General features: G+C 44.2%; 1 protein-coding gene across 6 annotated transcripts in view; it reads left to right on the top strand.

The window, feature by feature from the left end:
- The window catches only part of ZBBX (zinc finger B-box domain containing), a 308,041-nt gene that overhangs the window by 155,223 nt on the left and 129,001 nt on the right, over window positions 1-23,817 (top strand). The gene's annotated exons all lie outside the window — the stretch shown is intronic.

Below are 23,817 nucleotides of genomic sequence, written 5' to 3'. Positions count from 1 at the left end.
TAAGTTTGATGGTCGCCGAGCATGGACAGCCCTCTTCAAATGATCCCACAGATGTTCAATGATATTCAGGTCTGGGGACTGGGATGGCCATTCCAGAACATTGTAATTGTTCCTCTGCATGAATGCCTGAGTAGATTTGGAGTGGTGTTTTGGATCATTGTCTTGCTGAAAGATCCATTCCCTGCGTAACTTCAACTTTGTCACTGATTCTTGAACATTATTGTCAAGAATCTGCTGATGCTGAGTGGAATCCATGCGTCCCTCAACTTTAACAAAATTCCCGGTGCCGGCATTGGCCACACAGCCCCAAAGCATGATGGAACCTCCACCAAATTTTATTGTGGGTAGCAAGTGTTTTTCTTGGAATGCTGTGTTTTTTTGCCGGCATGCATAACGCCTTTTTGTATGACCAAACAACTCAATCTTGGTTTCATCAGTCCACAGGACCTTCTTCCAAAAAGAAATTGGCTTCTCCAAATGTGCTTTTGCATACGTCAGCCGACTCTGTTTGTGGCGTGCTTGCAGAAACGGCTTCTTTCGCATCACTCTCCCATACAGCTTCTCCTTGTGCAAAGTGCGTTGTATAGTTGACCGATGCACAGCGACACCATCTGCAGCAAGTTGATGCTGCAGCTCTCTGGAGGTGGTCTGAGGATTGTCCTTGACTGATCTCACCATTCTTCTTCTCTGCCTTTCTGATGTTTTTCTTGGCCTGCCACTTCTGGCCTTAACAAGAACTGTCCCTGTGTCCTTCCATTTCCTTACTATGCTCCTCACAGTGGAAACTGACAGGTTAAATCTCTGAGACAGCTTTTTGTATCCTTCCCCTGAACAACTATGTTGAATAATCTTTGTTTTCAGATCATTTTACAGTTGTTTTGAGGAGCCCATGATGCCACTCTTCAGAGGAGATTCAAACAGGAGAACAACTTTCAAGTGGCCACTTTAAGTAGCTTTTCTCTTGATTGCATACACCTGGCTATGAAGTTCAAAGCTCAATGAGGTTACAAAACCAAAAAAAGTGCTTTAGTAAGTCAGTAAAAAGTAGGTAGGAGTATTTAAAACAAGAAAATGATAAGGGTGCCCTTACTTATGCACCTGTCAAATTTTGTTTGAATGCAGATTGCACATTTTCTGTTAGTACAATAAACCTCATTTCAAGGCAGAAACATTACTGTGTCCAACAGTTATTACATATATCAAACTGAAATAGCTGTTGCAAAAACACCAATTTTTATAAAACATTAAGCTTAAGATTAATAGGGGTGCCCAAACTTTTTCTTATAATTGTATAGATTGAATATTTTCCTATTATGAACGTGAGCTAATGTAGCTACGGGTGATGTATGGGTTACCACACACTGTTAAATTATCCATATTAATTCAATATAGAGGTCATCCGAGCAACCATGTATTTTATGTTGCCAATTTGAATTCTGCTTTCTGTGTAGCAGAGAGGAAGGGCCAGGACATGTTGTGCTTTTTAGCCAATCACACAAGTCTTAAAAAAATAAAGGCGCAAATAGAATAATGAATTGGGTGCAAACAAAAATAGACTCAAAGCACAAAACTAGACAAACAGGCACAAAGGCAATGACGAATCGGGGGATAGGTTTAATTTTGGATGTTTTAATGAGTAAGGGTCCATCCAATATTGAAAAGTAACAAAACTATGACCATCTAAAATACACATTTTTGTACCTCATTAATTCTTCTAGAGAGATGAAATATATTATTTCTAGCTAAGACTAAGCTATGATCAGCATTTGAAAATATGTCCTTTTTTGCCAGGACATTTTTTTTTTCATCTGTATAGTGTCCTGTATACGGTATCTGTTTCTTGGATCCGTATGTCTTCCTTATCCCTTGTTTTGCCCTTATGCCTGTATAATATAAGATTAAGGAAAAATAAATAACAATAGGCCTAATATAGTTTCCTACATAGTTTTTGCAATGAATCCGTTAAAAACAGAAGCCATGTGGATGGTGTCTATATGGCATCCATTTTAATTAAGATATGTACCCACTGAGTTTTAAAGAGGGGTTTTTGCCCCCCCCCACCCCAAAAGAGGCTAGTGCACTGCTAGTTTACTACGATCCATGTGAAAACATGTTCATATGAACTAGCTCATTCACTTACATTGGGCCATGAGCTGTCAATGTGCTCTCTGTTTAGCAAATAGAGTAAAAATGTGCTCGTCTGAACAAGGCCTTGTTCAGCAGCTGAAGTGCTGCAATTTCCTTTGCAAGCTGCGATTTTCCGTTTTTACACTTTCGTTTTTTGCTCCCCTTCTTCCCAGAGCCATAACTTTTTTATTTTTCCGTCAGTATGGCGGTGTGATGGCTAGTTTTGTGTCAGACAAGTTGTACTTTTGACACCTTTGATTTTGCTGGAAAACTGGGAAAAAATTCTAAGTGTAGTGAAATTGCAAAAAAAGTGCAATTCCACAATTGATTTTTTTTTACCATGTTCACTAAATGCTAAAACTGACCTAACAATATGATTCCCAAGGTCATTACTAGTTTGCAGATACCAAACATCTTTTTTTATTTAAGTGGTGAAAAAAAATCCGATGTTTGTAAGAAAAAACAAATTTGCTTATGGCTCCATTTTCCGAGACCTGTAGCGTCTCCATTTTTCGGGATCTGGGGCTGGGTGATGGCTTATTTTTTGTGCACCGAGCTGACGTTTTTATTGATACCATTTTGGAGTACATGCAATGTTTTTATCGCCTGTTATTGCAGTGTTGTGGCTGGCAAAAAAACAATACTACTAATAATAATAATCTTTATTTATATAGCACCAACATATTCCGCAGCGCTTTACAATTCAGAGGTTCATATTCAACAGTCATAAGTAACATGGTTAAAGATAATACAATAATTAAAGCAAAAATATTGACAACCCTGCTCGTAAGAGCTTACAATCTACAATGAGGTGCGGGTGACACAAAGTACAGTGGCTTATTTACAATGATGGACCAGCCTAAAACTGTGTAAGTTGTGGTTCGTCCTAATTTCTTGGGGTAGAGCATTCCTAAGAATAGGTGCAGCTCAGGAGAAGTCTTGAAGCCGGGAGTGGGAGGTACGGATTAGTGCAGATGTTAGTCGAAGGTCACTTGCGGAGCGTAGAGAACGGGTAGGCCGATAAACAGAAATGAGGGATGAGATGTAGGGGGGTGCTGCACTGTGGACAGCTTTGTGAGTGAAAACAAGCAATTTAAATTGGATCCTATAATTCATGGGCAGCCAGTGCAATGACTGGCACAGAGCGGAGGAGTCTGAGTAACGATTAGCCAAATAGATGACCCTGGCTGCAGCGTTAAAGAGGGACTGGAGAGGGGAAAGTCGAGTGAGGGGGAGGCCAATTAATAGAGAGTTACAGTAGTCAAGGTGGGAGTGGATTAGGGCAACAGTGAGGGTTTTTGTTTCCAAGGTGCGAAATGGGCGGATTCTAGAGATGTTCTTCAGGTGCAAGCGACAAGAGCAGGCAAGAGATTATATATGGAAGGTGAAGGAAAAATTGGTGTCAAACACAACCCCCAGACAATGCGCCTGCTGGCTCAGCGTTATTGTGGTGCCACACACGGAGAGGGAGATGTCAGATTTAGGGAGATGAGTAGACGGCGGGAGCAGAAGAAGTTCAGTTTTGGAAAGGTTGCGTTTCATATAGAGAGCGGACATGATGTTAGAAACTGCGGCCAGACAGTCACTGGTGTTCTGTAGTACAGTGGGGGTAAGGTCAGGGGATGAGGTGTATAGTTGTGTGTCATCAGCATAAAGATGGTACTGAAAACCAAATTTGCTTATGGTCTGTCCAATTGGGGCTGTGTAGAGAGAAAAGAGAAGAGGGCCCAGGACTGAACCCTTAGGAACCCCAATAGTGAGAGGAAGGGGGGAAGAAATGGAGCCAGCGAACGATACACTGAAAGAGCGGTTAGATAGGTAGGAGGAAAACCAGGAGAGAGCAGTGTCCTTTATGCCGATTGACTAGAGAGTAGGAGGTGGTGGTCAACGGTGTCGAAAGCTGCAGAGAGATCAAGAAGAATGAGCAGAGAGTAGTCACCATTACGTTTTGCTGCCAGAAGGTCATTGGTTACTTTAATGAGTTCAGTTTCTGTAGAATGTAGGGGGCGGAAGCCGGACTGTGATGGGTCTAGAAGAGAGTGAGTGGAGAGGTAACTGGTAAGGCGGGAGTAGACCAGGCGCTCCAAGAGTTTAGAGATGAAGGGAAGCTTGGAGACTGGTCTGTAGTTGTTTGTGCATGAAGCGTCAAGGAAGGGCTTTTTTTAATAATGGAGTAATGATGGAGTGTTTGAAGGAGGAGGGGAAGATACCAGAAGAGAGGGAGAGGTTTAAGATTTTAGTTAGGTGAGTAGTGACGACTGAAGAAAGAGACTAGAATAGATGTGAGGGGATGAGGTCAGTGGTGCATGGCATGTAGTGGGATGAGAAGAAGAGATAAGCCTGGAGACTTCTTCTTCTGTGACTGGGTCAAATGTGGAGAGTGATCCAGAGGGGATGTGGGGATGGATGGGAGTCATGGCATTTGGTGTCTGGGAGCGGATTTCCTGACATATCGTGTCTATTTTCTCTGTGAAATAGGAGGCCAAGTCCTCAGCACAAATGTCCTTGATTGGGGCCTGAGCTTTAGGACTGAGGAGGAAGTGAAAGGTGTCGAAGAGTTTTTTGGGGTTGTTGGATAGTGAGGAGATCAGGGTGGTGAAGTAAGTCTGTTTGGCGAGGTGAAGGGCAGAGTTATATGTTTTTAACATAAATTTATAGTGGTTAAAGTTTTCTAGTGTGCGAGTTTTCACCATAGGCGTTCGGCACTCCTAGAGCATCGCTGGAGAAATCGGGTTTGCAGTGTGAGCCAGGGCTGTTTTACTCTGTTTTAGAGGTTCTGAGGGTGAGGGGCGCTACTTGGTCCAGCGTGCTTCTGAGAGTGTCATTGTAGTGATTTACAGCCAGATCAGGACAAGAAAAAGAGGAGATTGGAGACAGTGATAAGTGAAGGGAGTCTGTAAGTGTATGAGGGTTAATGACTTGTAGATTTCTGAATGTGTGATAGGTAGGAATGTGCTGGGGCAGGCGAGGATTTGTGAGCGTGAAGGAGAGAATGTTATGATTAGAGAGGGTAAGAGGGGAGTTATCTAGGTAGCGGATTGAACAAAGCCGGACAAAGACCAGATCAAGGGTGTTTCCGTCTTTGTGTGTCTCAGAGGTTGAAAGCTGTGAGAGGCCAAGAGAAGTGGTTAAAGATAGAAACTGGGATGCGGATGAGGAGGTGGGGCTGTTTATGGGGATGTTGAAGTCTCCTAGGATAAGGATTGGTAAATCTGAGGACATGAAGTGCAGCAGCCAGGCAGAAAAATGGTCAAGGAACTGGGTGGATGAGCATGGGGGACGGTATATGACCGCTACTGTGAGGAAGAGGGGATGGAAGAGCCTGATGATGTGGACCTCAAAAGAAGGGAATGAGAGTGATGGAACTGGGGGGATGATCTGGAAGGTGCATTGTGGGGACAGGAGTATGCCGACTCTACCACCAAGTCTGTTCGCAGATCTCTGGGAATGGGAAAAATGCAAGCCGCCAATACATAGAATCATAGAATGGTAGAGTTGGAAGGGACCTCCTGAGTCATCTGGTCCAACCCCCTCCTCCAAGCAGGATTCACTAAATCATCTCAGACAGATGTCTGTCCAGTCTCTGTTTGAAGACGTCCATTGAAGGGGAACTCACCACCTCTCGTGGCAGCCTGTTCCACTCATTGATCACCCTGTCAAAAAGTTTTTTCTAATATCTAATCTGTGTCTCCTCCCATTCAGTTTCATCCCATTGCTTCTAGTTTTTCCTTGTGCAAATGAGAATAAAGATGATCCTTCTACAATGTGACAGCCCTTGAGATATTTGTGGACAGTTATTAAGTCTCCTCTCAGTCTTCTTTTTTGCAAGCTAAACATTCCCAAATCCTGGAACCGTTCCTCATAGGACATGGTTTGCAGACCGGTCACCATTCTGGTCGCTCTTCTCTAGAGATGAGCGTTGTTCTACTCGAACTGTTCGCCAATCTCAAATTCGAGCTGTTTTGGGCGGTGTTCGAGCCGGTCGGCGAACACGAACAATTTGAGAAAAATTCGGCTGTTCGAGGTTATGTTCGATAACTGTTCGTGCACCAAAATCATAACTGGATTTTTTCTCAGTAATGATGAAAATTAATGTTAATACGCAGTTTGAGTGTACAGCGGGGCGGGGGGAGGGGCAGGGGATGGATCTCTGCAGGAACAATGAAGATCTCCATTTTTTTTTCTCTTTCCCGCATTTGCAGTGGGGAGGTGCAATCTGTCAGCCTATCAGCAGCGCACACACGGAGCGAAGTGCTTTTTTTCACACAAGCAAGGGCATGTGTGATTGGCAGTGTATGTCACATGTCCTTGCCCTATAAGACCAAGCCATTTTCCCCGTCGCCACCATTTTCTCACTGCTGCAGCTGCGTGTTAGACGGCACCGCTGTTGCTGTGTGTGCTATACCTTGTTAATTTCAAGCCAATTTTCGCACAAATATACAGATAGCTTGGGAGTAGGGAATAGTTGTGATTGCAGTCCTTTTAAGGACTAGGTTACAGCATTTCCTACGACTTTTATCAGGGAGGTCTGTGCTCTTAAATAGATAGGTTGTGGGAGTAAAGACTAATTGTATTTGGAGTCCTTTTCAGGACTAGGTTACATGAGTTCCTATCAGTTTTTGCCAGGCAGGTCTGTGCCAGTGCTGTGCAAGTTTTTTTCACAGCATTTGGCTGAATCTAGCAAAGCTAATCCTTTTTGGCCTATTGCAGAGTGTGTTAGTCAGTGGAGTAGCCTATCTGTGTTGCAAGATATAACACCTGTGTATAGAATACCAATTTTTTTACTGCACCTAGTGAAGTAAAATCTTTTGGGCATAGCATCATTCTATTAGTCCATCTATACTGACCTCCATCAGGTTGCAAACTGAATATAATTTTTTTCTGCATCTAGCTCTGAAAAAATATTTGGGCTTCTAGCGGTGTGTGGGACTTGGTCTATTAGTCCATCTATACTGACCTCCATCAGGTTGCAAATTAAAAATAATTTTTTTCTGCATCTACCTCTGAAAAAATATTTGGGCTTCTAGCAGTGTGTGGGACTTGGTCTATTAGTCCATCTATACTGACCTACATCAGGTTGCAAATTAAAAATATTTTTTTTCTGCATCTAGCTCTGAAAAAATATTTGGGCTTCTAGCGGTGTGTGGGACTTGGTCTATTAGTCCATCTATACTGACCTCCATCAGGTTGCAAATTAAAAATAATTTTTTTCTGCATCTAGCTCTGAAAAAATATTTGGGCTTCTAGCGGTGTGTGGGACTTGGTCTATTAGTCCATCTATACTGACCTCCATCAGGTTGCAAATTAAAAATAATTTTTTTCTGCATCTAGCTCTGAAAAAATATTTAGGCTTCTAGCAGTGTGTGGGACTTGGTCTATTAGTCCATCTATACTGACCTCCATCAGGTTGCAAATTAAAAATAATTTTTTTCTGCATCTAGCTCTGAAAAAATATTTGAGCTTCTAGCAGTGTGTGGGACTTGGTCTATTAGTCCATCTATACTGACCTCCATCAGGTTGCAAATTAAAAATAATTTTTTTCTGCATCTAGCTCTGAAAAAATATTTGGGCTTCTAGCGGTGTGTGGGACTTGGTCTATTATTCCATCTATACTGACCTCCATCAGGTTGCAAATTAAAAATAATTTTTTTCTGCATCTAGCTCTGAAAAAATATTTGGGCTTCTAGCAGTGTGTGGGACTTGGTCTATTAGTCCATCTATACTGACCTCCATCAGGTTGCAAATTAAAAATAATTTTTTTCTGCATCTAGCTCTGAAAAAATATTTGGGCTTCTAGCAGTGTGTGGGACTTGGTCTATTAGTCCATCTATACTGACCTCCATCAGGTTGCAAATTAAAAATAATTTTTTTCTGCATCTAGCTCTGAAAAAATATTTGGGCTTCTAGCGGTGTGTGGGACTTGGTCTATTAGTCCATCTATACTGACCTCCATCAGGTTGCAAATTAAAAATAATTTTTTTCTGCATCTAGCTCTGAAAAAATATTTGGGCTTCTAGCAGTGTGTGGGACTTGGTCTATTAGTCCATCTATACTGACCTACATCAGGTTGCAAATTAAAAATAATTTTTTTCTGCATCTAGCTCTGAAAAAATATTTGGGCTTCTAGCGGTGTGTGGGACTTGGTCTATTAGTCCATCTATACTGACCTCCATCAGGTTGCAAATTAAAAATAATTTTTTTCTGCATCTAGCTCTGAAAAAATATTTGGGCTTCTAGCAGTGTGTGGGACTTGGTCTATTAGTCCATCTATACTGACCTACATCAGGTTGCAAATTAAAAATAATTTTTTTCTGCATCTAGCTCTGAAAAAATATTTGGGCTTCTAGCGGTGTGTGGGACTTGGTCTATTAGTCCATCTATACTGACCTCCATCAGGTTGCAAATTAAAAATAATTTTTTTCTGCATCTAGCTCTGAAAAAATATTTGGGCTTCTAGCAGTGTGTGGGACTTGGTCTATTAGTCCATCTATACTGACCTCCATCAGGTTGCAAATTAAAAATAATTTTTTTCTGCATCTAGCTCTGAAAAAATATTTGGGCTTCTAGCAGTGTGTGGGACTTGGTCTATTAGTCCATCTATACTGACCTCCATCAGGTTGCAAATTAAAAATAATTTTTTTCTGCATCTAGCTCTGAAAAAATATTTGGGCTTCTAGCAGTGTGTGGGACTTGGTCTATTAGTCCATCTATACTGACCTCCATCAGGTTGCAAATTAAAAATAATTTTTTTCTGCATCTAGCTCTGAAAAAATATTTGGGCTTCTAGCAGTGTGTGGGACTTGGTCTATTAGTCCATCTATACTGACCTCCATCAGGTTGCAAATTGAATAAAAAAAATTTCTGCATCTAGCTCTGAAAAAATATTTGGGCTTCTAGCGGTGTGTGGGACTTGGTCTATTAGTCCATCTATACTGACCTCCATCAGGTTGCAAATTAAAAATAATTTTTTTCTGCATCTAGCTCTGAAAAAATATTTGGGCTTCTAGCAGTGTGTGGGACTTGGTCTATTAGTCCATCTATACTGACCTCCATCAGGTTGCAAATTGAATAAAAAAATTTTCTGCATCTAGCTCTGAAAAAATATTTGGGCTTCTAGCGGTGTGTGGGACTTGGTCTATTAGTCCATCTATACTGACCTCCATCAGGTTGCAAATTAAAAATAATTTTTTTCTGCATCTAACCCAGCCAATAGTTTTGGCCTAATACCACAGTTTGGCCACTCAGCTCTGCTCGGTTACCATCCATTGTTTTTTTGTGCAAACAACTCCAGAGTTGTGAATTAGTTAACCACCAAAATGAGTGGAAAAAGGCCTGCTGCTGGTGGAAAGGGGAATAGGCGTGTTGGGAAGGGGAAAAAAGGTTGTGTCCGTGGGGTAGGTGCAGAAGAAAGACCATCTTCCAGCCAAACTAAAATGTCTACTTCTTTTAGCGGACAATGTGATAAGATCCCTTTCTTACGGCCACGCCAATCGCTACAAATTCCAGATGAGGCACAAAAACAGCAGGTGCTTCAACGGATATCAAGTGCTCCTTTAAGTGGGCTCTCCTCCACATCAACTTCAACATCACAAATACTCCAGTCCTCAAAGGTGTCACCCAAATCGCACTTGCTTCCTCACAGCTCCCAAATCTCCAGCTGCCCGTCTGAGTGTGAGGTAGAACAGATGGTTGAGTCTGCAGAGCTGTTTACTCATACTATAGCCTGGGAATCAGAGGTCGACTCCAGCGCTTCTGTGAATCCAGACGAGGAAATGATCTGCACTGATGCCCAGAATCTTTATGAGTCGGATCCAGGACCAGACGCAGAAGGTTCTGACCATAATGTAGACCCTCATTCCCAAACTGTAACTCCTGTTGGTGGAGACAATGAGGAAGACGATGATAAGACTCAAATACCTGATTGGAGCGACAACTTTAGTTTTTTGTCAGGGCAGGAACAGGTTGGCTCTGAGGACGACGGGTGTGATAACGCACAGGGTGATGATGATGAGGTCGGAGATCCCACTTACTGTCAACCCACAGTCAGCCAAGAGATGAGGTCAGCAGAGGAGGTGGAGGAAGATGCTAGTGACGACGAGGTCAGGTTGCGCCTTCCTGGACAGAGACGTAGTACTGGAAGCACGTCAACAACTGCATCCTCAAACACAACTCTGCCTCTCACCACAAGTCGTGGTGGCTCTTCAGGTCGCATGGGTGCTAAGCCTTGCATAGCCTGGGCATTTTTTCAGATCGATAAAGATGACCCAACTCGTGTTATCTGTAACATTTGTCAGCAAAAGCTAAGTAGAGGCCAAAAAATACATAGTTTGAGTACTTCATGCATGAACCGGCACATGGACATGAAGCATAAGTTGCAGTGGGAAGCTCAGTGTGCTACAATGCGGCCTAGCCGGCCGGGCCAATCACCGTCTGCCATATCTTGTGCATCCGCGGCCTCTTCATCCTCTGTGACTGGGGGGACAGCAGTCACACCTGTTTTGGGGCGCAGACCTGCCACCTCTTTACCCGCAACAGCCAGCGTGATTGGCAGGTCATCATTTTCTTTGGAGGTGGTAACACCAGCTGGTGTTGAGCGCTGTCCGACATCGATAGCACCACCTTTGGATCAAGGCAACCTAACATGTCCGCCTGCATCTTCCTCACAGACCGGCAGTTTGCCGGGGACACCCTTATCAACCCCGTCTAAGCACAATAGCCAGCCCTCGGTCCCTCAGATGTGGACAAGTAAAAGACCATTTCCTCCTAGCCATGAGAAAGCTAAGAGGTTGAATTTCACCATCTGCAAGCTCTTGGCTACAGAAATGCTGCCTTTCCGCCTGGTGGACACAGAGGATTTTCGAGACCTTATGTCCGTCGCAGTGCCCCAGTACCAGATGCCCAGTCGGCACTACTTCTCAAAGAAAGGTGTGCCTGCGCTCCACCAGCATGTCGCACACAACATCACCGCTTCTTTGAGAAACTCTGTGTGTGACAGGGTGCATTTCACCACAGACACTTGGACGAGTAGGCATGGACAGGGGCGTTACATGTCACTGACTGGGCACTGGGTAACTATGGTGACAGCAGGACAAGGGGCTGCTGTCCAAGTCTTGCCGTCCCCACGAGTTGTGCGTCAATCCTCTTTATGTCAAAGTTCCTCCACTGCTTCTGCCTCCTCAACCTCCTCTCGGTCTTCCACCTGCACCCAAAGCCTGTCTGGTCATGCCACAAGCTTTCTAACTGCGCAGAAGGGATCCTGCACACCTCCTTACTATGCTGGCAGTAGGGCTCAACGTCATCAGGCGGTTTTTACATTGAAATGTCTGGGAAATGTGAGTCACACAGCTGAGGAGTTGTGGTCAGCTCTGGAGAACCAATTTCATGAATGGTTGTCTCCACTGGACCTGAAACCAGGGAAGGCCGTGTGCGACAATGCTGCAAACCTGGGTGCGGCCCTTCGCCGGGGCAATGTCACACACGTGCCTTGTATGGCTCACGTGTTGAACCTGGTTGTCCAGCAATTTTTAGCCCACTATCCCAGACTAGATGGCCTTCTGCAGAGGGCACGGTCGCTGTGTGCTCACTTCCGCCGTTCGCATCCCGCAGCTCAGCGACTTACATCTCTACAGAAGTCGTTGGGCCTGCCACTTCACCGGCTAAAATGCGATGTGCCTACCCAGTGGAATTCAACTCTGCACATGTTGCAGCGACTGTGGCAGCACCGACAAGCCCTGGTGCAATACGTTCTGACGTATAACCTGGGCCAACGAGATTCAGAGGTGGGGCAAATCACGCTGGAGGAGTGGTCTCAGATCAGGGACCTATGCACCCTTCTGCACAGTTTTGAAATGGCGACGAAGATGTTTAGTGCTGACGATGCCATTATCAGCATGACTATTCCGGTGATTTACATGCTGGAGCACATGTTAAACAGAATTCGGAGTCAGGTGGTGGCACAAGAGGAGGTGGAGGAAGTAGAGGAGGAGGAGTTGTATGCGGAAGGGCTAACATCTGCAAGGTCCAGACGGTCGGCAGCACCAAGGCGGCAGGCATGTGAGGGTGGGGGAGATGGTTTTACCAGGGCGCATGGTAGCAGCCAAATTAGTGAGGAAGGTGCAGGAGCCCAGGAAGGAGTGGAGGACGAACTGATGGAAGACTCATCAGATGAGGGAGACCTTGATCACATTTCTGTTGTGCGAGGTTGGGGGGAGAGGACAGAGGAAGGAAGCATGATTGTTACCTCGCCACCAACACAACAGGGACTTGGTGCTCCTGGATGCGCAACACACATGAGTGCCTTCTTGCTGCACTACCTGCAACATGACCCTCGAATTGTGAGAATTAGAAATAATGCTGACTACTGGGTTGCCACACTGTTAGATCCCCGGTACAAATGTAAATTTGCAGAAATTATTCCTGCCATAGAAAGGGATGCACGCATGCAGGAGTATCAGCAGAGACTGTTGCAGAATCTTACATGTGCTTTTCCACAAAATACCAGTGGTGCACGTAGTGAATCTCACAGTTCCAACTTGCCAACCGTGGGACCGTCAAGTGTTCAGCACTCAAACCGTAACAGAACCACAGTATCTGCTGGTAACATCAATTTTGCGGAATCATTTCACCACTTTTTTAGCCCATCCTTTGCAAGGCCACAGGAGACAAGAAGTCTGACACATAGTCAACGCCTAGAGACGATGGTACAGGAGTATCTCCAAGTAAACATTGAAGCCACGACTGTGTCACTGGACCCTTGCTCTTTTTGGGCTTCCAATCTGGATAAATGGCCGGAGCTAGCCACTTACGCCTTGGAGATCTTGTCATGCCCCGCAGCCAGCGTTCTGTCTGAACGTGTGTTCAGCGCTGCTGGTGGTGTGCTGACAGATAAGCGCACGCGGCTCTCCACTGATAATGTAGACAGACTCACGTTCATAAAGATGAACAAATCATGGATCCGAAACGACTTTTCTACCCCTGTGTCATCCTGGGGAGAGTAAAAGCTTGATGATTGGTTAAAATCACCCTACCAACCGTTTTAAGCTTTCAAATTACTAATCATGTTTATCTGTATCTTGACTGGAAAATAATTTGGGCTTTGTAGCAGTGTGCAGCACTGATCCTATTAGGCCATCTATACTAAAGCTTCACCAGATTTAAAATTAAAAATAATTTTTAGCTGCATCTAGTCCGGAAAATAATTTTGGGGCTCCGAGATGCGCAAGGCACATAAGTGCCTTCTTGCTGCACTACCTGCAGCATGACCCTCATATTGTCAGAATTCGAAGTAATCATGACTACTGGGTTGCCACACTCTTAGATCCCCCAAACTTTTCGATCAACCTTTTCATTTTAATAAAGACCAAAAAAATGGTCATTTTTGAAATTATAAGCATTAGCAGGTTGTTAGAAACTGAAATCAAACAGTTTTCAACTCAAAACTTTATTCTAGGTGATGTTACATTTTCACATAGGACCCCTTGTTCGAAAGGAGCTTCTGAACTCTCTCGTCCATTGAATTTGTCAGGTTTTGGATGGTTTCTGCTTCAATTGTTTTGCATGAGGACAGAATACCCTCCCAGAGCTGTTGCTTAGATGTGAACTGCCTCCCGCCATCATAGACACTCCTTTTAATGATGCTCCAAAGGTTCTGAATGGGGTAGAGGTCAGGGGAGCATGGGGGTCACACCATAAGTTTGTCCCCTTTTATGCCCATATCAGCCAGAGATGCAGATGTTTTATGTGCAGCATGAGATGGTGCATTATCATGCAGAAAAATGATCTTGCTGTGAAATACACGGTTCTTCTTCTTGAACCATGGCAGGAAGTGCTGTTTGAGAAAATCCACATACATTATGGAGTTCATCTTTAGCGCCTTCAGGGATCCTAAAGGGGCCGACAATCTCTCTCCCCATGATTCCAGCCCAAAACATTACTCCACCTCCTCCTTGTTGGCGCTGTAGCCGTGTTTGCGTGGGGTGTCCATCAACCAGCCATCCTCCACTCCATCCATCTGGACCATCGAGCGCTGCACGGCACTCATCCGTGAACAAAACAGTTTTGAAATCAGTCTTCATGTAATGTTTGGCCCACTGGAGCCGTTTCTGCTTGTGTGAAGTGGATAGAGGAGGTCGACAGGATGGCGCATGCACAGCTGCAAACCTCTGAAGGACCCTGCATCTTGTTGTTCGGGGGACGTTGGAGGCACAAGCAGCTTCAAAAACTTGTCTGCTGCTATGACAAGGCTTTTTTGCCGCTGCTCTTTCAACCTGACGTAATTGCCTGTAGGAAAGAGTCCTCAATTTGCCCTTATCAGCACGCACACGTGTGTACTGTGAATCAGCTACATACTTCTTGATTGCCAGGACACTTCATCCTGATCATCGCACAATGTTGATTGTAGTCATGCCTTGACCTAAACACTCCACAATTTGTTGCTTCTCAGCAGCCGACACATCCTTTTTCTTTCCCATTTTGGCAGAAAATGTAGGCTGCTTAATAATGTGAGAGAGCCTTCTTAAGTAGTCTTGCCTTTCATTGGACACACCTGCCAAACTAATTAGCACAGGTGTCTGCAATTGCTTACAGTGATATAAAGAGCCCTGACACACATCACCATCAATGAGTTTAACTGACAAACAAACAAATTCTTCCCTTATCACTCCTAAACACTTTTTGTATAATAATTTGGAACGCAGTGTACATGTGCTTTTCCACAAAACACCAGTGGTTCACGTAGTGAATCTTACAGTTCTAACTTGCCAACCGTGGTCTGTATGGAGTTGTTCAATAAAGGGCCCAAAATTAAGATAACATAGATGGGAGAGGTCTCTATGAATAGGAATTCCTAAGTATTTGATACCCTGTGAGGGCCAGGCAAAGGGAAAGTTGGACTGGATGGAATCCTATATGGATTTGGGGAGGGAGACATCGAGGGCCTCAGACTTCGCTGCATTGATTTTAAAATTTTACCATGTAACAAAGTGATCTATTTCAGCCATAACAGCATGGATGGATATATGTGATTGAGTGATATATACTAGGACATCATCAGCAAATAGAGAGCACTTGTACTCGGTGCCTCCCACCTCAATCCACCTAATATTGGGGTTATGGCGAATTGATGAGAGCAGGTGCTCCGTCACTAGGATGTATAAGAGAGGGGACAGAGGACATCACTGCCTTGTCCCATTGGTGATTGTGAAAGGTGATGAAAATGTTCTGACGCACCCCCTGGGCCTTGGGACACCCGGAGCCGGACCCTTTTTGGTGGATGCTGGTGGTTGTAGTCTTCGTGGCGGCGACCCACTTCCGTGGCTCAGGGCGGTGAAACCAGTGGCGGAACTATTTATGTGGTTTTCATGTTTAAATGTCCGACTACGCCACCCGTGGATTGCGGTCAGAGTGAACCGCCGCTACAGGGCAGACCACTGAGACTGGTGTTGTGGGTGCAGCAGAGCGTAGCATAACTCCCCACGGGAGGAGTATAGCCTCAGGGCAGTGTATGCGGAGGATGGGGGTGATGGTGCAGGGCAGCAGCAGTAACGACACGGAGTCAGTGATGCAGTTCAGGGCCTTTACTCACAGTTCTTATTATCCAGACCACGTCTGCAGGTAACGGCTGCCCACGTCGTACTGTGCTCACCAGGTGAGGGGCTCAGACAACTCCCAGATAACTTTGGAGCACTTCACAGGACCCCCTTTGTGTGTCCTTTGTCTGGCCTTTCTTACCAACACTTCTGTCTGGCTGCCTCGGGCCTCCTCTTGGTAAACTTGGCGCCAGTTTCCCTGACCCTATGTGGTGCCTTCCTAGCGGGTGTAGCGAGGGGCTGCGCCACATAAAATGTCAGAGCCTCCGGTTTCTAGCTGAGGGTCGTTTCCTGCCTCCACTAGTTCGGGGACCGGTCTCCCCCTTTGGCCTGACCCCTCCACGCAGGTGGATTCGGGCGTGCGGTGGCGACTCGCCCGTCCGCACCCCTGGGATCCCTTCATTCCTCGTTCCTGGAGCCTTCTCCGCTCCTCTTCCTTCCTTCTCCCTCTTCCAGGCCTGGGCCTCTGTTACTAGGCCCGCCTCCGGAGCAGAGCTCATGCAGAGCCCCTGCTCCCTGCCACTTCTGCTCAGACTTCTCTGCACTGAACTAAGATGGTGCCCACCTTTTATACTCCCTTCTCAATGCACCCAGGAACTGCTTCCTCCCTGCTCCTGCACTACAGGGTTCCCCTTCCTCAGTGTTCCCTCCCCCCACTCCAGCCAGGGACAGGGACTGTCGTGCCCATCTCAGGGGCATATTGGTCGCCCTGCCCCACGGCAATGTGGTGTAATGCATGCAGGTGTCGGGTCCTGATCCACACTCCATCCTTACCTGAGAGTGAGATATCACACCTCTGGGTGAGGTGCAATACGTCTTTAGCAACCGAGCCCTCAGGGTGCTACAGTTCCATTTATCTTAAGCCTAGGTGACGTATTGCGATACAGGGCCGTGATTTTGGCTATAAAAGGGTCCCCTAGACCCCTACCCCAAGCTTTTTAAGAGAATCATATATGGCGTGCCAGGAGACTCTATGGAATGCTTTCTCAGCATCCAACGAGAGTATCTAATTACAAATTTTTAACTGCATCTAGCCCAGGAAATACTTTGTGCCTAGTAGCAGTGTCTGCTAGTAAGCGGATTATCCCGGCTGTTAAGCAAGCTGCACCACCTGTAGTTTAGACACTTAATTTTTTCAAAGGAAATGCTTCGGGACCATGGGATACTTAGTGAAGAGCATCAGGAGGCACCCCAAGGCATAGGGGCTGGGACTGGCAGTAGGATGCCTTGCGGTGGACAGCCGAGCTCGATCCTTATAAAAGCTTTTTAACTGCAGCAGCTTTAGTGGACGCTACTGGAGCTGGAATTACCGCGGCTGCTGGCATGAGACTTGCCCTCCAATAGATCCTTGTAAATGGATTTAAAGTGTATTCATTCAAATTAGAGAGACAATTTAAATTAAAAAGCTTAGAGCTGCCTCCACCACAGGGGGGCTCGCTCGACCCACCAGCGGACAGGCACCAGTATTGGGAGAGGGGGGCTGGCCGTCAGGGTTCACCGCGGCTCTGGCACAAACCCGGCGACACGGAGGTGGCACGGGCAGGAGCGGACTGGCCGTGTCGGCTTCTCACTTTTTGGATTTTAGAAGGGCATGACATGCCTATATCTGTGTCTCCCCCTCCTTTTACTCCTCCACCTCTTTTATTTTCGCATGACTATATGTACTTGTCACTTTTCCATGTGTTAGTTATGTCTTCTGAGCAGTTTGTCAGCTTTTGGACACCTTTGAAGGTGTTTTCTATGTGTTTCTATGTGTTTTTGTTTGCCTGCCATTGGTTTTAACGGTGTTCGAAGGTGTTCGACGAACAGTTCGACGAACAGTTCGGCGAACACACGGGTGTTCGACGAACCGAACCGAACTCGAACACTACGGGGGTGGCTCAACACTACTCTTCTCTGAACTTGCTCCAGTTTGTCGATGTCTTTTTTAAAATGTGGTGCCCAAAACTGGACACAGTATTCCAGATGAGGTCTGACCAAAGAGGAGTAAAGTGCCATAATGACTTCACGTGATCTAGACTGTATGCTTCTGTTAATACATCCCAGAATTGTATTTGCCTTTTTTGCTGCTGCATCACACTGTTGACTCAGTTCAGTCTATGATCTAGTAGTATACCTAAGCCTTTTTCACATGTACTGTTGCTTAGCTCTATTCCTCCCATTCTGTATATGCTTTTTTCCTTTTTATTGCCCAGATGTAGTACTTTGCATTTTTCCCTGTTAAAAACCATTCTGTTAGTTGCTGCCCACTGCTCCAGTTTATTTAGGTCTTTTTGAATCCTCTCTCTCTTCTCTAGTGTTAGATATCCCTCCTAGGTTTGTGTCATCAGCAAATTTAATCAGTTTACCATCAATTCCTTCATCTAAATCATTGATAAAGATGTTGAACAATGAAGGTCCCAGTACAGAGCCCTTTGGTACCCCACTTGAGACATTCATCCAAGTTGATGTGAAGCCATTTACGACCACTCTTTGAGTCCAATCACTAAGCCAGTTATGAATCCACCTAACAGTTGCCTTGTCCATTCCATACTTGGTCATTTTTTCAATAAGGATGGTGTGAGATACTTTGTCAAATGCTCTGCTGAAGTCAAGATATACTATATTCAATCATAGAAGGGAATTAAGTTAGTCTGACATGACTTGTTAGTTACAAATCCATGCTGACTCTGGTTAATCACTTCATTCTTATCCAGGTACTTACATGTTGTTTAATAATTTGTTCAAAGATCTTTCCTGGTATAGAAGTCAGACTCACCGGCCTATAGTTCCCTGGGTCCACCTTCTTCCCCTTTTTGAAGATAGGAACAACATTTGCTCTTCTCCAGTCTTCTGGGACTTCTCCTGTTCTCCAAGAATTTTCAAAGATTATGGAGAGTGGTTCCAAAATGTCTTCTACAATCTCCTTCAGTACTCTGGGGTGTAATTCATCTGGACCTGGAGACTTGAACTCATTTATGTTAGCTAAATATTCCCTCACAATCTTTCTGTTTAAAGATAACCTGGATTTTTCTATACCTTTAATAGGAAAGTGAAGATCAATTGATGTTACATTTTCTTTCTGAGAGAAAACTGATGCAAAACAGGAATTAAAAAGTTCGGCCTTCTCAACATCCTTTCTTACCATTTCACTATTTTCATCCTGTCGAAATCCTATAGCATCTTTGACTTTTCTTTTACTTTTGACATACCCCCAAAATCCTTTTTTATTGCTTTTGACATCTCTTGCAAGCCTTAATTCATTGTCAGCTTTAGCTAACCTGATACTTGCCCTGCAGGTTCTGCAGACTGCATTATAATCTTCTTTAGATATGCCTCCCTCTTTCAATTTGATAAACATTTCTATCTTTCTTTCTTTTTAGCATGTGTTTAAGTTCTGTGTTCATCCATCCTGGTTTCCTTAAATGCTTCCCATTCTTCCTACTTTTCGGGATTGTTAACGATTGTGCTTTGAGAATCTCATTTTTAAAAATTTCCCATCCTTCCTGGATATTTTTGTCCTTAAGGACATCCAGCCATTGGAACTCTCCTATTCTCTTTCTGAGTCGCTTAAAATCTGCCTTTCTAAAATCTAACCTTGAAGTTTGAGTCTTCACATGTCTTCCTCCTCTAGTTATCCAAAATTCTATAATAGCATGATCGCTGCCTCCTAGGTTCCCAGCCACTTTTACCTCCTCAACCATTTCCTCCCTGTTTATAAGGATTAGATCCAAAGTAGCAGATCCCCTTGTTTTCTTCCTTACCTTTTGGAAGATAAAGTTGTCAGCAAGAGAGGATAAGAATTTGCTTGACCTGTTAGTTTTACTTGAGAGAGATTCCCAACAAATGTCTGGATAGTTGAAATCTCCCATGACCACTACGTCATATTTTTTGGAGAACTTGGTCATTTGATACATAAAGAGTTCATCCATATCTTCAGTTTGCCCAGGTGGCCTGTAGTAAATGCCTACAATGGTGTCCTTTCCATTGTTCTCTCCTTGTATTCTTACCCAAACAGATTCCACAGAACTCCCAGTCTCTGAAGCTTCAATCTCTGTGCAGATATATGCTTTTCTAACATACAATGCGACACCTCCTCCTCGTTTATTAAGTCTGTTTCTTGCAAATAAGTTGTATCCTTTTAGCCTTGTATTCCAATCATGTGTATCGTCCCACCAAGTTTCAGTGATTCCAATGACATCATATTTCTTTTCCTGCGTTAGTAGTTCCAATTTTCCTTATTTGTTGCCCATGCTTTGTGCATTTGTATAAAAACATTTTAGTTGCTGATTGGTTTCTCTTCCTCCCATATTATTATTATTTAGATTTTTTTGTCTTTGTTCTTTCTTTCCACTTCCAATAGCAGAGATCTGAATAGTATTTGTCAGCTGTATAGCTTTTTCTGGCCTTTTGCTTCCCTTCCCACATTGTTCTAGTTTAAAGCTCTTCTGATGAGTTTAGCAAGGCGACTTCCAAATACATGTTACCGATGTCCTCCTTTCAGCTCCAATGGCCAAAATCCGGTGGGAATATGCAAATTATCTCCTCAGGACTCCTCCCCTGGTTTACCGATGTCCTCCTTTCTGCTCCAACGGCCAAAATCCGGTGGGAATATGCAAATTTATCTCCTCAGGACTCCTCCCCTGGTTTACCAATGTCCTCCTTTCAGCTCCAACGGCCAAAATCCGGTGGGAATATGCAAATTATCTCCTCAGGACTCCTCCCCTGGTTTACCGATGTCCTCCTTTCTGCTCTAACGGCCAAAATCCAGTGGGAATATGCAAATTATCTCCTCAGGACTCCTCCCCTGGTTTACCGATGTCCTGCTTTCAGCTCCAACGGCCAAAATCCAGTGGGAATATGCAAATTATCTCCTCAGGACACCTCCCCTGGTTTACCGATGTCCTCCTTTCAGCTCCAACGGCCAAAATCCAGTGGGAATATGCAAATTATCTCCTCAGGACTCCTCCCCTGGTTTACCGATGTCCTCCTTTCAGCTCCAACGGCAAAAATCCAGTGTTCTTTGAGCTCGCGGAGACTCTTCACTTATCCCAAAATGCAGTGGGAATATGCAAAATATCTCCTCAGGACTCCTCCCCTGGTTTACCGATGTCCTCCTTTCAGCTCCAATGGCCAAAATCAAAATCCAGTGGGGATATGCAAATTATCTCCTCAGGACTCCTTCCTTGGTTTACCGATGTCCTCCTTTCAGCTCCAACGGCCAAAATCCAGTGTTCTTTGAGCTTGTGGAGACTCTTCACTTATCCCAAAATGCAGTGGGAATATGCAAATTATCTCCTCAGGACTCCTCCCCTGGTTTACCGATGTCCTCCTTTCAGCTCCAATGGCCAAAATCCACTGGGGATATGCAAATTATCTCCTCAGGACTCCTTCCCTGGTTTACCGATGTCCTCCTTTCAGCTCCAACGGCCAAAATCCATTGTTCTTTGAGCTTGCGGAGACTCTTCACTTATCCCAAAATGCAGTGGGAATATGCAAATTATCTCCTCAGGACTCCTCTCCTGGTCTACTGTCATTTCGATTTTTTTTCTCGTTACACCGTTTACCAATCTGATTAATTTATTTTATACTTTGATAGATCGGATGTTTCTGAACAAATGTGTATTTTTTTTTTCATTATTTTATTTTGAATGGGGCAAAAGGGGGGGATGATTCAAAGTTTTGTGTTTTTATTTTTAGTTTTTTTAAAACTTTTTGTTTACTTTTTACTGACTTCAATACTTCCCTTAGGAGACTTGAAGCTGCGATCATCCGATCACCTACGCTACATATATATAGAAATCACAATTTCCTTTAGTCATAAGTCCACAATGACAAGCAAGTCTTCTGCAGACCCCCGGCTGTCATGACAACCCATCGGCGCCCCGCGATCATGTGACAAGGACGCCGATGGGTGTGTCTTATGACACGCTTCCTGCCAGCGCTTGTTAAATGCTGCTGTCAGTAATTGCCAGCGGCATTTAACTTGTTAACAGCTGCTGGTGGATATCGGCCGCGGCCGTTAGAGGCAATTGACAGCTGATCAGATCAGGGTAAAATGCGGGCTCAGCATCAAAGGCAGGGACACCACCTTGGACGTGCCTATACGTCCAAGTTTGTGAAGGGGTTAAAAATAAATAAAAATGCTTCTCATTGGTTTTCTTCACCTTAATGCAGATGTCTTAACTCATCACATTCTTTTTACTTAGCTCTTCTGTGCGTTCATTTATCTGCTTGTGACATCTGTTCACATATGAACTGCACTCTTATAAAAGCCAACCAGGCAAATAATAGGTGCCGCACTAAGCGTGAAATCTGGGTTCTGTATAACAATATATATAGTGGGTATGGAAAGTATTCAGACCCCTTTAAATTTGTCACTATTTATTTCATTACAGTCATTTGGTAAATTCTAAAAAGTTCATTTTTTTCTCATTAAAATACACTCTGCACCCCATCTTGACTGAAAAAAAAAACAAATGTAGAAATTTTTGCAAATTTATTAAAAAAGAAAAACTGAAATATTACATGGTCATAAGTATTCAGCCCCTTTGCTCAGTATTGAGTAGAAGCACTCTTTTGAGCTAGTACAGCCATGAGTCTTCTTGAGAATGATGCAACAAGTTTTTCACACCTGGATTTGGGGATCCTCTGCCGTTCTTCCTTGCAGATCCTCTCCAGTTCCGTCAGGTTGGTGGACAGCCATTTTCAGGTCTCTCCAGAGATGCTCAATTTGGTTTAGGTCAGGGCTCTGGCTGGTCCAGTCAAGAATGGTCACAGAGTTGTTCTGAAGCCACTCCTTTGTTATTTTAGCTGTGTGCTTAGGGTCATTGTCTTTTTGAAAGGTGAACCTTCAGCCAAGTCTGAGGTCCAGAGCACTCTGGAAGAGGTCTTCATCCAGAATATCTGTGTACCTGGCCGCATTCATGTTTAACAATATATATAGTGGGTACGGAAAGTATTCAGACCCCTTTAAATTTGTCACTCTTTATTTAATTACAGCCATTTGGTAAATTCTAAAAAGTTCATTTTTTTCTCATTATTACACTCTGCACCCCATCTTGCCTGAAAAAAAAAACAGAAATGTAGAAATTTTTGCAAATTTATTAAAAAAGAAAAACTGAAATATCACATTGTCATAGGTATTCAGACCCTTTGCTCAGACACTCATATTTAAGTCACATGCTGTCCATTTCTTTGTGCTCCTCCTTCAGATGGTTCTACTCCTTTATTGGAGTCCAGCTGTGTTTAATTAAACTGATAGGACTTGATTTGGAAAGGCACACAGCTGTCTGTAAAAGACCTCACAGCTCACAGTGCATGTCAGACCAAATGAGAATCATGAGCCTAAAGGAACTGTCCAAGAAGCTCATAGACAGAATTGTGGCAAGGCACAAATCTGGCCAAGGTTAATCCTTAAATGGAAGAAGTTTGGGAACCCCAGAAGTCTTCCCAGATCTGGCCGTCCAGCCAAACTGAGCAATCATGGGAGAAGAGCCTTGGTGAGAGAGGTAAAGGAGAACCCCAAGATCACAGTTGACTTTGTGGAACTTTCTCCCATCTCCCTACTGTATCTCTGGAGCTCAGCCACAATCACTCCAGCCCTCCACCAGTTAGGCCTTTATGGCAGAGTGGCCTGACGGAAGCCTCTCCTCAGTGCAAGACATATGAAAGCCCACATACAGTTTGCTCAAAAACATATGAAGGACTCCCAGACTATGAGAAATAATATTCTTTGGTCTGATAAGACAAAGATAGAACTTTTTGGTGATAATTCTAAGCGGTATGTGTGGAGAAAAACAGGCACTGCTCATCACCTGCCCAATGCAATCCCAGCAGTGAAACATGGTGGTGGCAGCATCATGCTATGGAGATGTTTTTCAGCTGCAGGGACAGGACGACTGGTTGCAATTAAAGGAAACATGAATACGGCCAAGTACACAGATATTCTGGATGAAAACCTCTTCCAGAGTGCTCTGGACCTCAGACTTGGCTGAAGGTTCACCTTCCAAAAAGACAATGACCCTAGGCACACAGCTAAAATAACAAAGAAGTGGCTTCAGAACAAATCTGTGACCATTCTTGACTGGCCCAGCCAGAGCCCTGACCTAAACCCAATTGAGCA

The sequence above is a fragment of the Phyllobates terribilis genome, unplaced genomic scaffold (genome assembly GCF_046119375.1).
Source record: "Phyllobates terribilis strain yellow unplaced genomic scaffold, ASM4611937v1 Scaffold_3__8_contigs__length_932513732, whole genome shotgun sequence".
NCBI classification, from domain to species: domain Eukaryota; kingdom Metazoa; phylum Chordata; class Amphibia; order Anura; family Dendrobatidae; genus Phyllobates; species Phyllobates terribilis.
This window is presented reverse-complemented; position numbering and strand designations above follow the sequence as displayed.